This window comes from Polypterus senegalus, chromosome 3, assembly GCF_016835505.1.
Source record: "Polypterus senegalus isolate Bchr_013 chromosome 3, ASM1683550v1, whole genome shotgun sequence".
Lineage (NCBI taxonomy): Eukaryota > Metazoa > Chordata > Cladistia > Polypteriformes > Polypteridae > Polypterus > Polypterus senegalus.
The window spans coordinates 572,532-586,016 of record NC_053156.1 but is presented as its reverse complement, the minus strand read 5'-3'; the positions used below and the strand labels follow the sequence as shown (position 1 = coordinate 586,016).

General features: G+C 40.1%; 1 non-coding gene across 1 annotated transcript; it reads right to left on the bottom strand.

Moving 5' to 3' along the window:
• Positions 1 to 269: 269 nt before the first annotated feature.
• trnar-ccg lies at positions 270 to 342 on the bottom strand. The gene has a single exon. It is a non-coding gene; the product is annotated as a tRNA-Arg (tRNA).
• Positions 343 to 13,485: the final 13,143 nt, after the last annotated feature.

The window sequence follows — 13,485 nt, the reverse complement described above, 5'->3', positions numbered from 1 at the left end:
AAAAAGGGGGACAGATGGAGATGCTTAGATTCACCTCAGTAAGCCTCCCTTTAAAGGAGGATGAAAAAGCCATTAAAAGGACTGAAATTCCAGTTTGTTTTACCTTCAGAAATTGAGTGCAGCAAATGAATCCAAAGAACAGCCTGCTACAAAGTTCTTTTTTTTTCATTAAATGGGTCCTTTTCCTTTGCACCAAATCTTAAGCTATTTTGGATTCTCATATTGTCTTTGAAAAGAAACATACGAAATGGACCCTTTTCTAGCCACAACGACCCAGGTGGGACTTGAACCCACAATCTCCAGCTCCGGAGGCCAACGCCTTATCCATTAGGCCACTGGGCCCAAAGCCATCTTCCTCCTAAGGAAAGTAAATGCTTATCCTCAAGTGGTTAACTGTTGAATGCAATAACTAGGGTGGCAGCCTGGGTCTTTCAGTAGCACTGTCATGGAAGGCGCTCAACCCCCAATCCAGGTTCAAGCCCAGGCTTGTGAGCACTTTCGGTGTAATGGCTGAACCATCGAGATGGTAACTGGAGCGCGTAAAATTCTAGGCTGCAAACTGTTCAAATAAGGCTCCTAGAGCAAACCAACAATTTTACATATCGACTTTTCAAGAGAACAAAGAGGTGTGCTATTTATACCAACATCAGTCTCGCTTGGAGCATTGTCATGAATTATGGAAGAAGGCGAGGATTCCTTCGAAGTCAGGAAAACTTCTTTTGGCAAATTCCCCCTACTGTTAAATGAGAATTCATGGTAAACACACCGGATAATTATGGCCTCATGATTCAGATGTTCAAAGGTCTACATGCGATCAAGTCCAGAGCTCGTTTATATAAGGGTGTGTTCTCTGATTGGCTCCAATAAAGGTCACCAGATTAGTAATACAGGATCAGAGTTGTAAGACTATGGAACGAATGCCATCTGAATGTACTCCGCGGGGATGGAACCGGATTTTTGTAAATCTATTTCCAGTTCAATGTTGTAAAGCAAAACCTTAAAAACATTGTTAGGGTGTTTTGCTCTTTTTACTTTCACAGTTGGAGGTGGAATACGGTCAAGCACTGCGCTCTTCACTTTATTGTTTTCCCAGTAGACAACTATCTCGAGAACACTACACGCTCAGAGGGGTTTGCCTTTGAGTGAAGACTAAATAGTCGAGTAATATTTTTGCTTCGACAGTGTTTTCAAAACAATGTTCATTGCCCAGATGGGACTCCGAACCCACAATCTCAGCTCGAAGGCTGATGCCTTATCCATTAGGCCACTGGGTCACAGCCTACAGCCCACTGATTGGTATGTTAATATAACTATTCACCATCAGGTCCCCCTTCCTTGCAGTTTCTCACAATTGTTCTTAGAAAGAAAGGAAAATGAATAGCACAAATATAAACACTCACCACTGGAGATAGGTCTTGTAAGTAATTTTTGTTTTTGGCATTTCTCCAAATTGTCCTTTGTGAGATCCATCCATAACGTTCTACTATATGGACTTTTTTCCCGAAATATTAGCCTCTGGACCATACACCTAGGGTACAACGACAAGGAGAACATCCTCAGCTATTCTGGCTACATACTAACAAACTTTTCCTGCAACCTCCTCTGATTCTGCAGCAACATTATTTTGTATGTATTTTTCATACCAAAATCACTTGAAGCAACCAATGACTGTATTATACTTGTAGCTGGTCACAGAGGTGATAAGGAAATGAATTTCTACCCCTAAATGTAAATGTCCCTCAAAAGACCGTTTACAAGTTTCTTCTTTGCAGTACCTTACAATTTGCTGCCGTTGTTGCCTACTTTAGAAGTTGTTACTTTTTTGGTCACAGAAAATTTGTTTATTCAGTTTTAATCCTTCCTCTCATATCTTGAGTTAGATCACAATTAGCATATACCATTCTCACAAGTGGAGAGAGGGGAAGCATCGTTGATTTATCAACATCTGCCCGATCGTACAAGAGTTTTCACCATCATCAGAAAGACTTCTTTCACACTGTTTTATAATAAGAAACATACAAGAGGACAGATGGAGATGCTTAGATTCACCTCCAGTAAGCCTGCCTTGGGAGGATGAAAAAAGCCATTAAAAGGACTGAAATTTCCCCCAAGTTTTTTTTTACCTTCAGAAATTGGAGTGCAGCAAATGAACCCAAGAACAGCCTGCTACAAAGTTCTTGTTTTTTCATTAAATGGGTCCTTTTCCTTACAAATCTTAAACGCTATTTTGGATTCTCTATTGTCTTTGAAAAGAAACATACAGAAATGGACCCCTTTTCTACCACGAACGACCCAGGTGGGACTTGAACCCACAATCTCCAGCCCCGAGGCTGACGCCTATCCATTAGGCCACTGGGCCACAAAAAGCCATCTTCCCCCTAAGGAAAGTAAATGCTTATCCTCAAGTGGTTAACTGTTGAATGCAATAACTAGTGGCAGCCTGGGTCTTTCAGTAGCACTGTCACGGAAGGCCTCAACCCCCAATCCAGGTTCAAGTCCAGGCTTGTGAGCACTCCGTGTAATGGCTGAACCATCGAGATGGTAACTGGAGCGCGTAAAATTCTAGGCTGCAAACTGTTCAAATAAGGCTCCTAGAGCAAAACAACGAATTTTACATATCGACTTTTTAAGAGAACAAGGTGTGCTATTTATACCAACATCAGTCATCGCTTGGAGCATTGTCATGAATTATGAAGAAGCGAGGATTCCTTGAAAGTCAGGAAAACTTCTTTGGCAAATTCTCCCTACTCGTTAAATGAGAATTCATGGTAAACACACCGGATATATGGCCTCATGATTCCCGATGTTCTAAAGGTCTACATCATCAAGTCCAGAGCTCGTTTATATAAGTGTGTGTTCCTCTGATTGGCACCAATAAAGGTCACCAGATTAGTAATACAGGATCAGAGTTGTAAGACTATGGAGCGAAAGCCATCTGAATGTACTCGAGGATGGAACCGGATTTTGTAAAATCTATTTCCCAGTTCAAGTGTTGTAAAGCAAAACCTTAAAAACATTGTTAGGGTGTTTTTGCTCTTTGCTACTTTCACAGTTTGGAGGTGGAATACCGGGCAAGCACTGCGCTTTTCTACTTTTATTGTTTTCCCGCCAGAAGTGGGCAACTATCTCGAGAACACTAGCACGTCTCAGAGGAGTTTGCCTTTGAGTGAAGACTAAATAGTCGAGTAATATTTTTGCTCGACAGTGTTTTCAAAACCCAATGTTCATTGACCAGATGGGACTCGAACCCCCAATCCTCAGCTTCGAAGGCTGATGCCTTATCCATTAGGCCACTGGGTCACAGCAAAGCTACAGCCCACTGATTGGTATGTTAATATAACTCATTCAGCCATCAGGTCCCCTCTTCCTTGCAGTTTCTCACAATTGTTCTTAGAGAAAGAAAGGAAAATGAATAGCACAAATATAAACACTCACCACTGGAGATAGGTCTTGTAAGTAATTTTTTGTTTTTGGCATTTCTCAAAATTGTCCTTTGTGAGATCCATCACAGGTAACGTTCTACTATATGGACTTTTTGCCGAAATATTAGCCTCTGGACCCATACACCTAGGGTACAACGACAAGGAGAACATCCTCAGCTATTCTGGGTACATACTAACAAACTTTTCCTGCAACCTCCTCTGATTCTGCAGCAACATTATTTGTATGTATTTTTTCATACCAAAATCACTTGAACAACCAATGACTGTATTATACTTGTAGCTGGTCACAGAGGTGATAAGGAATGAATTTCTACTCTAAAATGTAAATGTCCCCAGAAGACCGTTTACAGTTTCTTCTTTGCAGTACCTTACAATTTCTGCCGTTGTTCTACTTTAGAAGTTGTTACTTTTGGTCCAGAAAAATTTGTTTATTCATTTTTAATCTTCCTCTCATATCTTGAGTTGGATCACATTAGCATATACCATTCTCACAAAGTGGAGAGGAATTTTTCGTTGATTTATCAACATCTGCCCGATCTTACAAGGTTTCACCATCATCAGAAGCTTCTTTCACACTGTTTTATAATAAAGAACATACAAAGGGACAGATGGGATGCTTAGATTCACTCAGTAAGCCTCCCTTTAAAGGAGGATGAAAAAGCCATTAAAAGGACTGAAATTCCCCAAGTTTGTTTTACCTTCAGAATTTGGGGTGCAACAAATGAATCAAAGAACAGCCTGCTACAAAGTTCTTGTTTTTTCATTAAATGGGTCCTTTCCTTTGCACCAAATCTTAAACGGCATTTTGGATTCTCATATTGTCTTTGAAAGAAACATCGAAATGGACCCCTTTCTAGCCCAAAACGACCCAGGTGGGACTTGAACCACAATCTCAGCTCGGAGGCTGGCCCTTATCCATTAGGCCACTGGGCCAGAAAGCCATCTTCCTCCTAAGGAAAGTAAATGCTTATCCTCAAATTGGTTAACTGTTGAATGCAATAACTAGGGTGCAGCCTGGGTCTTTCAGTACACTGTCACCGGAAGGCGCCTCAACCCCCAATCCAGGTTCAAGTCCCGGCTTGGAGCACTTTTGGTGTAATGGCTGAACCATGAGATGGTAACTGGAGCAGTAAAATTCTAGGCTGCAAACTGTTCAAATAATCCTAGAGCAAAAGCAATTTTCATATACGCACTTTTCAAAAAGAACAAAGAGGTGTGCTATTTTCAACATCAGTCATGTAGCATTGTCATGAATTTGAAGAAGGCGAGGATTCCTTACGAAGTCAGGAAAACTTCTTTTGGCAAATTCTCCTATGTTAAATGAGAACCATGGTAAACACACGGATAATTATGGCCCCCATGATTCAGATGTTCTAAGGTCTACATGCGATCAAGTCCAGGCTCGTTTATTAAGGGTGTGTTCCTCTGATTGGCACCAATAAAGGTCACCAGATTAAAATAATACAGGATCAGAGTTGTAAGACTATGGACGAATCCATCAATTACCCCCAAAGGGGAAGTTTTTTAAAAATCACCCAGTTAAAGTGTTGAAAAGAAAACCCAAAACATTGTTGGGTGTTTTTTCTTTTATTTTCCCATTTGGAGGTGGAATACGGCAACATCGCTCTTCTCTTTTTGTTTTCCCCCAAAAAACCTATCTAAAGAAAACTACCCCCTGAGGGTTTTTTGATAAGTAAATATAGTTATTTTTGCTTGACATTTTTCAAAACCCCAAAGTTCATTAAGATGGGACTCGAACCCCAATCCTCCCGCTCCCAAGGGTAATTCCTTATCCATTAGGCCACTGGGTTTAACAGCCAAACTAAAGCCCCCTGATTGGTATGTTTTTAAAATCTTTATTCAAATCAGGTCCCCTCTTCCGCGGGTTTTTCCAAAATTTTTCCAAAAAAAAAGGGAAAAGGAATAGCAAATTTTAAACCTCACCCCTGGAATGGGGTTTTTTTAAATAATTTTTGTTTTTGGCATTTCTCACAAATTGTCCTTTTTTTAGATCCTTTACAAATAACGTTCTACTATATGGACTTTTTTCCCGAAATATTAGCCTCTGGACCCATCACCCGGGGTTTAAAAAACAAGGGGGAACATCCTCGTAAATTTTGGTACATACTAACAAACTTTTCCTGCAACCTCCTCTGATTCTGCAGCAACTTAAGTATGTATTTTTTTAACCAAAATCATTGGAAAACCAATTTTTCTTATTTTACTTGTAGCTGGTCCCCAGGGTGATAAGGAAAAAAATTTCTCTCCCAAAATGTAAATGTCCCCCAGAAGACGGGTTTACTTTCTTCTTTTTCAGTCCAAATTTTTGCCGTTGTTGCCTACTTTTTGAAGTTTTTACCTTTTTTGGGCACAAAAAAATTTTTTTATTCAGTTTTAATCCTTTCTCCCTATCTTGGTTTTGATCACAATTAAACTATACCTTCTCACAAGTGGGAGAGGAAGCGCCTTGATTTATTTTTAAAACTCCCGATCATTTCAAGTTTTTTCCCCTCATCAGAAAGACTTTCTTTTCCCCCTGTTTTATAATAAAAAAATACAAAAAGGACAGTGGGGGAAAACTTAGATTCACCCCAAACCTCCCCTTTAAAGGGGGGATGAAAAAACCATTAAAAAAGGGCTGAAATTTAAATTTGTTTTACCTTCGAAATTGGGTGCAACAAATGAATCAAAAAACAATCCAAAGTTCTTTTTTTTTCATTAAATGGGTCCTTTTCCTTTACCAAAAATTTGGTATTTTTGGATTCTCATATTTTTTGAAAAGAAAAATCAAAAAAGGGCCCTTTTTTAAACGAACGACCCAGGTGGGGCTTGAACCCACAATCTCCCGCTCGGAGGCTGACCTTATCCATTAGGCCACTGGGCCACAAAAGCCATCTTCCTCTAAGGAAAGTAAATGCTTATCCTCAAGTGGTTAACTGTTGAATGCAATAACTAGAGGTGGCAGCCTGGTCTTTCAGTAGCACTGTCCCCGGAAGCGCCTCAACCCCAACCCAGGTTCAAGTCCAGGCTTGTGGAGCACTCGTGTAATGGCTGAACCATCAGGATGGTAACTGGAGCAGCGTAAAATTCTAGGGCCCCCATCTCAGAGGATGCAAACTGTTCAAATAAGGCTCCTAGAGCAACCAACAATTTTACATATCGCACTTTTCAAGAGAAAAAAGAGGTGTGCTATTATACCAACATCAGTCTCCTGGAGCATTGTCATGAATTATGAAGAAGGGAGTTCCTTACGAAAGTCAGGAAAACTTCTTTGGGCAAATTCTCCTACTCGTTAAATGAGAACTCATGGTAACACCCCGGATAATTATGGCCTCATGATTCAGATGTTCTAAGGTCTACATGCGATCAAGTCCAGAGCTCGTTTATATAAGGGTGTGTAACTCTGATTGGCACCAATAAAGGTCACCAGATTAGTAATACAGGATCAGAGTTGTAAACAAACCTAAAACATTGTTAGGGGTGTTTTTCTTTGCTACTTTGCACAGTTGGGGTGGAATACCCGGTCAAGCACCTGCGCTCTTCTACTTTTATTGTTTTCCCGCCAGATAGACACTATCTCGAGAACACTAGCACGTCTCAGAGGTTTGCCTTTGAGTGAAGACTAAATAGTCGAGTAATATTTTTGCTTCGACAGTGTTTTCAAAACCAATGTTCATTGACCAGATGGGACTCGAACCACAATCCTCAGCTCCGAAGGCTGATGCCTTATCCATTAGGCCACTGGGTCACAGCAAAGCTACAGCCCACTGATTGGTATGTTAATATAACTCATTCAGCCATCAGGTCCCTCTTCCTTGAGTTCTCACAATTGTTCTTAGAAAAGAAAGGAAAATGAATAGCACAAATATAAACACTCACCACTGGGGATAGGTCTTGTAAGTAATTTTTTGTTTTTGGCATTTCTCACAAATTGTCCTTTGTGAGATCCATCACAGGTAACGTTCTACTATATGGACTTTTGCCCGAAATATTAGCCTCTGGACCCATACACCTAGGGTACAACGACAAGGAGAACATCCCCTCAGCTATTCTGGCTACATCTAAAAACTTTTCCTGCAACCTCCTCCGGTTTCGCCTTTTTTTTTGTATGTATTTTTTTATACCAAAAAACCCCTTGGGAAAAAAACCCAAAGACTTTTATTAAACTTTTGGGTGGGCAAATTTTATGGGAAAAGAATTTCTTTTCTAAAATTAAATTCCCCCAGAAGACCGTTTAAAATTTCTTCTTTTTCAGGGACCTTACAATTTGCTGCCGTTGTTTTTCCCACTTTTTGGTTTTTACTTTTTGGTCACAGAAAATTTGTTTTTTTCAGTTTTAATCCTTCCTCTCATATCTTGAGTTAGATCCAAAATTTGCAAAATACCATTCTTTTACAAGTGGAAGGGGAAGCATCGTTGATTTATCAACATCTGCCCGATCTTAAAAAGGCCCCTTCTCGAAAATTTCTTTCCCTGTTTTATAATAAAAACATACAAGAGGAAAAGGGGAGTAGGATTCACCCCCGTAAGCCCCTTAAGGGGGGGAAAAAAAACCTTTAAAAAAGGACTGAAATTCCCCCAAATTTGTTTTTTCCTTCAGAAAATTTGGGTGCCAAAATGAAACAAGAACGCCTGCTACAAAGTTTTTTTTTTTTTATTAAAAGGGTCCTTTTTCCTTTCCAAATCTTAAAACGGCTATTTTGGTTCTCATATTGTCTTTGAAAAACACAGAAATGGACCCCCTTTTTTAAGCGGCCGGTGGGACTTGAACCCCCCAATTCCAGCTCCCGGGGGCTGGCCTTATCCCTTGGCCACTGGGCCCAAAAAACCATCTTCCTCCCAAGGAAAATAAATGCTTTTCCCCAAAAGGGTTTCTGTTGAATGCAATAACAGGGGGGCCCTGGGGCTTTCAAACCTTACGGAAAGGGGCCTCAACCCCCCTCAGGTTCGTCCCGGCTTGGGCACTCCGTGTTGGCTGCCCTGAGATGGGCTGGGGGCGTAAAAATTTTGGTGCCGGGGCCCCGATCTCAGATGCAAACTGTTCAAATAAGGCTCCTAGAGCAAAAGGAATTTTTACTTCCCTTTTTCAAGAAACAAAGGTGTCTATTTTCCCAAACATCAGTCATCGCTTGGAGCATTGCCGAATTTAAAAGGGCGAGGATTCCCAAAAGTCAGGAAAACTTCTTTTGAATTTTTACTGAAAAAAACTCATGGAAAACACACGGATAATTTGCCTCGATTCAGATGTTCTAAGGTCTACATCGTCAATAAACTTTTATATAAGGGTGTTTCCTCGTTGGCACCAAAAAAGGCCCCGTTAAATACGGTTTGGTTTTAAGACTATGGACGAATCCATCTAATGTACCCCCGGGAGGGAAACCCCGGATTTTGAAAAATCTATTTCCCAGTTCAAGTGTTGAAAAAAAAACCCTTTAAAAAACATTGTTAGGGTGTTTTGCTCTTTCTTTTTCCCGTTTGGAGGTGGTCGGCCCAAACTGGCTCTTCTTTTATTTTTTTTCCCCGGAAGCCAACTATCTGGAACATGCGTCTCAGAGGGTTTTCCTTTTGGGGAAGCAAATATATAATATTTTTGCGCAGTGTTTTTTAAAACCCTGTTCATTAAGATGGGCTCGAAACCCCAAATCCTCACTCGAGGCCCGATGCCTTATCCATTAGGCCCTCAAAGCACACCCACTGTTGGTTGTTATATAACTCAAACCATCAGGTCCCCCTTTCCCGTTTCTCTTGTTCTTAGAAAAAAAATAAAAACACAAATATAAACACTCACCCCTGGAATGGGTCGAAGTAATTTTTTTTTTTTGGCATTTCTCTGGGGGGCTTTTGTGAGATCCCCCTGGAACGTTCCCATATATGGACTTTTTGCCGAAATATTTTGCCTCTGGACCCATCACCAGGGTACACGATAAAGGGGAACATCCTCATATTCCCACATACTAACAAACTTTTCCTGAAATTTTTCCCGTTTAAAAAACCCTTATTTTTTTATTTTTTTCTACAAAATCCGAAACAAAATGACTGTTTTTCCCCTTAAACTGGTCACAGGGGGGATAAGGTAATTTTTCTTAAAATGTAAATGTCCCTCAGAGACCGTTTACAAGTTTTTCTTTGGGTCCCCCAAAAATTCTTTTTTTGCCCCTTTGAAGTTGTTCTTTTTTTGGGCCAAAAAAATTTGTTTTTTTCAGTTTTTCCTTCCTCTCTATCTTGAGTTAGATCCAAAAAGCTTTCCATTCTCACAAGTGGGGGGAGGGAAGCATCTTGATTTATCAACATCTGCCCGATCGTCAAAATTTTTACCATATAAAAAACTTCTTTCCAAATGTTTTATAATAGAAACATACAAGAGGACAGTGGAATGCGATTCCCCCCAGTAAGCCTGCCTTTTGGGGTGAAAAAACCATTAAAAAGGTGAAATTCCCCAATTTTTTTTACCTTCAAAATTTGGGGTGCGCAAATGAATCAAAAAAACAGCCCTACCCCAAAATTCTTGTTTTTTTATTAAATGGGTCCTTTTCCCCAAATCAAAAGGTTTTGGTTCTCATATTTCTTTGAAAAAAATCAAATGGACCCTTTTCAAAACGAGCGACCCCGGTGGGACTTGAACCCACAATCTCCAGCTCCGGAGGCTGCGCCTTATCCATTAGGCCACTGGGCCAAAAGCCATCTTCCTCCTAAGGAAGTAAATGCTATCCTCAAGTGTTAACTGTTGAATGCAATAACTAGGGTGGCAGCCTGGGTCTTTCAGTAGCACTGTCACGGAAGGCCTCAACCCCCAATCAGGTTCAAGTCCAGGCTTGGAGCACTCCGTGTAATGGCTGAACCATCGAGATGGTAACTGGAGCACGTAAAATTCTAGGCTGCAAACTGTTCAAATAAGGCTCCTAGGCAAACCAACGAATTTTACATATCGCACTTTCAAGAGAACAAAGAGGGTGTGCTATTTATACCAGCATCAGTCATCCTGGAGCATTGTCATGAATTATGAAGAAGGCGAGGATTCCTTACAGTCAGGAAAAGCTTCTTTTGGCAAATTCTCCTACTCGTTAAATGAGAACTCATGGTAAACACCGGATAATTATGGCCTCATGATTCAGATGTTCTAAGGTCTACATGCGATCAAGTCCAGAGCTCGTTTATATAAGGGTGTGTTCCTCTGATTGGCACCAACAAAGGTCACCAGATTAGTAATACAGGATCAGGTTGTAAGACTATGGAGCGAATGCCATCTGAATGTACTCCGAGGATGGAACCGGATTTTGTAAAATCTATTTCCAGTTCAAGTGTTGTAAAGCAAAACTTTAAAAACTTTGTTAGGGTGTTTTTGCTCTTTGCTACTTTCACAGTTTGGAGGTGGAATACCGGTCAAGCACTGCGCTCTTCTACTTTTGTTTTCCCGCAGAGTAGACCAACTATCCTACGAGAACACTAGACGTCTCAGAGGAGTTTGCCTTTGAGTGAAGACTAAATAGTCGAGTAATATTTTTGCTTCGACAGTGTTTTCAAAACCAATGTTCATTGACCCAGATGGGACTCAACCACAATCCTCAGCTCCGAAAGGCTGATGCCTTATCCATTAGGCCACTGGGTCACAGCAAGCTACAGCCCACTGATTGGTATGTTAATATAACTCATTCAGCCATCAGGTCCCCTCTTCCTTAGTTTCTCACAATTTTCTTGAGAAAGAAAGGAAAATGAATAGCACAAATATAAACACTCACCACTGGAGATAGGTCTTGTAAGTAATTTTTGTTTTGGCATTTCTCCAGAATTGTCCTTTGTGAGATCCATCACGGTAACGTTCTACTATATGGACTTTTGCCGAAATTAGCCTCTGGACCCATACACCTAGGGTACAACGACAAGGAGAACATCCTCAGCTATTCTGGCTACATACTAACAAACTTTTCCTGCAACCTCCTCTGATTCTGCAGCAACATTATTTTGTATGTATTTTTCATACCAAAATCACTTGAACAACAATGACTGTATTATACTTGTAGCTTGTCACAGAGGTGATAAGGAAATGAATTTCTACTCTAAAATGTAAATGTCCCTCAGAAGACGTTACAAGTTTCTTCTGCGTACCTTACAATTTGCTGCCGTTGTTGCCTACTTTAGAAGTTGTTACTTTTTGGTCACAGAAAATTTGTTTATTCAGTTTTAATCCTTCCTCTCATATCTTGAGTTAGATCACAATTAGCATATACCATTCTCACAAGTGGAGAGAGAGGAAGCATCGTTGATTTATCAACATCTGCCCGATCGTGCAAGAGTTTCTACCATCATCAGAAAGACTTCTTTCACACTGTTTTTATAAGAAACATACAAGAGGACAGATGGAGATGCTTAGATTCACCTCCAAGTAAGCCTGCTAAGGAGGATGAAAAAAGCCATTAAAGGACTGAAATTCTAAGTTTGTTTTACCTTCAGAAATTGGAGTGCAGCAAATGAATCAAAGAACAGCCTGCTACAAAGTTCTTGTTTTTTCATTAAATGGGTCCTTTTCCTTTGCACCAAATCTTAAACAGCTATTTTGGATTCTGTATTGTCTTTGAAAAGAACATACGAAATGGACCCCTTTTCTAGCAGAACGAAGGGGGGACTTGCCCCCAAATCCCCACCATGGCCTTATCCATTGGGCCACTGGGCCAAAAAGCCATCTTCCTCCTAAGGAAAAAATTTACCCAATGGTTAACTTTTGAATGCAAAACTAGGGGTGGCAGCCTGGGTTTTTCATGCACTTCCCCGGGGCCCAAAACCCCCAACCAGGTTCAAGTCAGGCTTGTGACACTGTTAAGGCTGAACCATCAGATGGTAACGGAACCTTTAAAATTCTAGGCTCAAACTTTCAAATGGGCCCTAGACACCAACGTTTTACAAAAAGATTTTCAAGAAACAAAAGGTGTCTATTTATACCAACATCAGTCATCGGACATTGTCATAATTTATAAAAAGAAGGGGAATTCCTACAAAGTCAGGAAAACTTTTTTTGGCAAATTCTCCCACTGTTAAATGAGAACTCATGGAAACACCCCGGAAAATTTGGCCCTCATGATTCAGATTTTTAAAGGGTCTACATCATCAAGTCCCGGCCCTTTATATGGGGGGGTTCCTCTGATTGGGACCAATAAAGGTCACCAGTTAGTAATACAGGATCAAATTGTGAATGGGGGCTATCTGAAATTTTAGGATGGAACCCTTTTTTTAAAAACTTTTCCCCTTCAAATGTTGTAAACAAAACCTTAAAAAAAATTGTTAGGGTGTTTTTTCTCTTTACTTACAGTTTGGGGTGGAATCGGCAAACACTCGCCTTCACTTTTTTGTTTTTTCCCGCCGGTAGACAACTTCTGAGAACACTGACGTCCCCAGAGGGTTTTCCTTTTAGTGAAACTAAATGTTGAGTAATATTTTTGCTTGCATGTTTTAAACCCAATTTCAGACCCAGATGGGACTAACCACAATCCTCACAAACTGATGCCTTTTCCTTGGCCACTGGGGCACACAAAACTCAGCCCACTGATTGGGTTTTACAGTTTTTCAGGGGTTTTTTGGTTTCTTTTTTTGAAACCGAATGACATTCTCAAAAAAAATATAAATTCCCCAAAACCCAAATTTTGAAATGTTCAAAAAGAATGGATTTCTCATTGTTTTCCCAAATTGCAAATGCCTTAGTACATGTCTCAAGTGTCTCAGTGCATCTTTGAAAATGGTTAAGTACAAGTAGCCTGCATTTTAGTAAAAAAGCCCAAATATTTAGCTTTAATTTTCCAAAAAATGTTTCTTGCGGGATTTTTGGGGGATTATTTTACCCCCTCAGTCTAATGGTTGTTCTCCCAAAACATGTCAGTTTTGTTTTTCCTAAGTCATCATATGCAAAATAGTTTTCCCCCAATTGTAAAAATTAGTAAAGGGAAAATAATAAAAAGGAAACCCCATATATGAATTTCAAATTTTGATAAATTCATGACAGTAATTGACAATCAAGGAAATTAGAATTTGACCAACGAAGGAGGAGTTTCCCAAC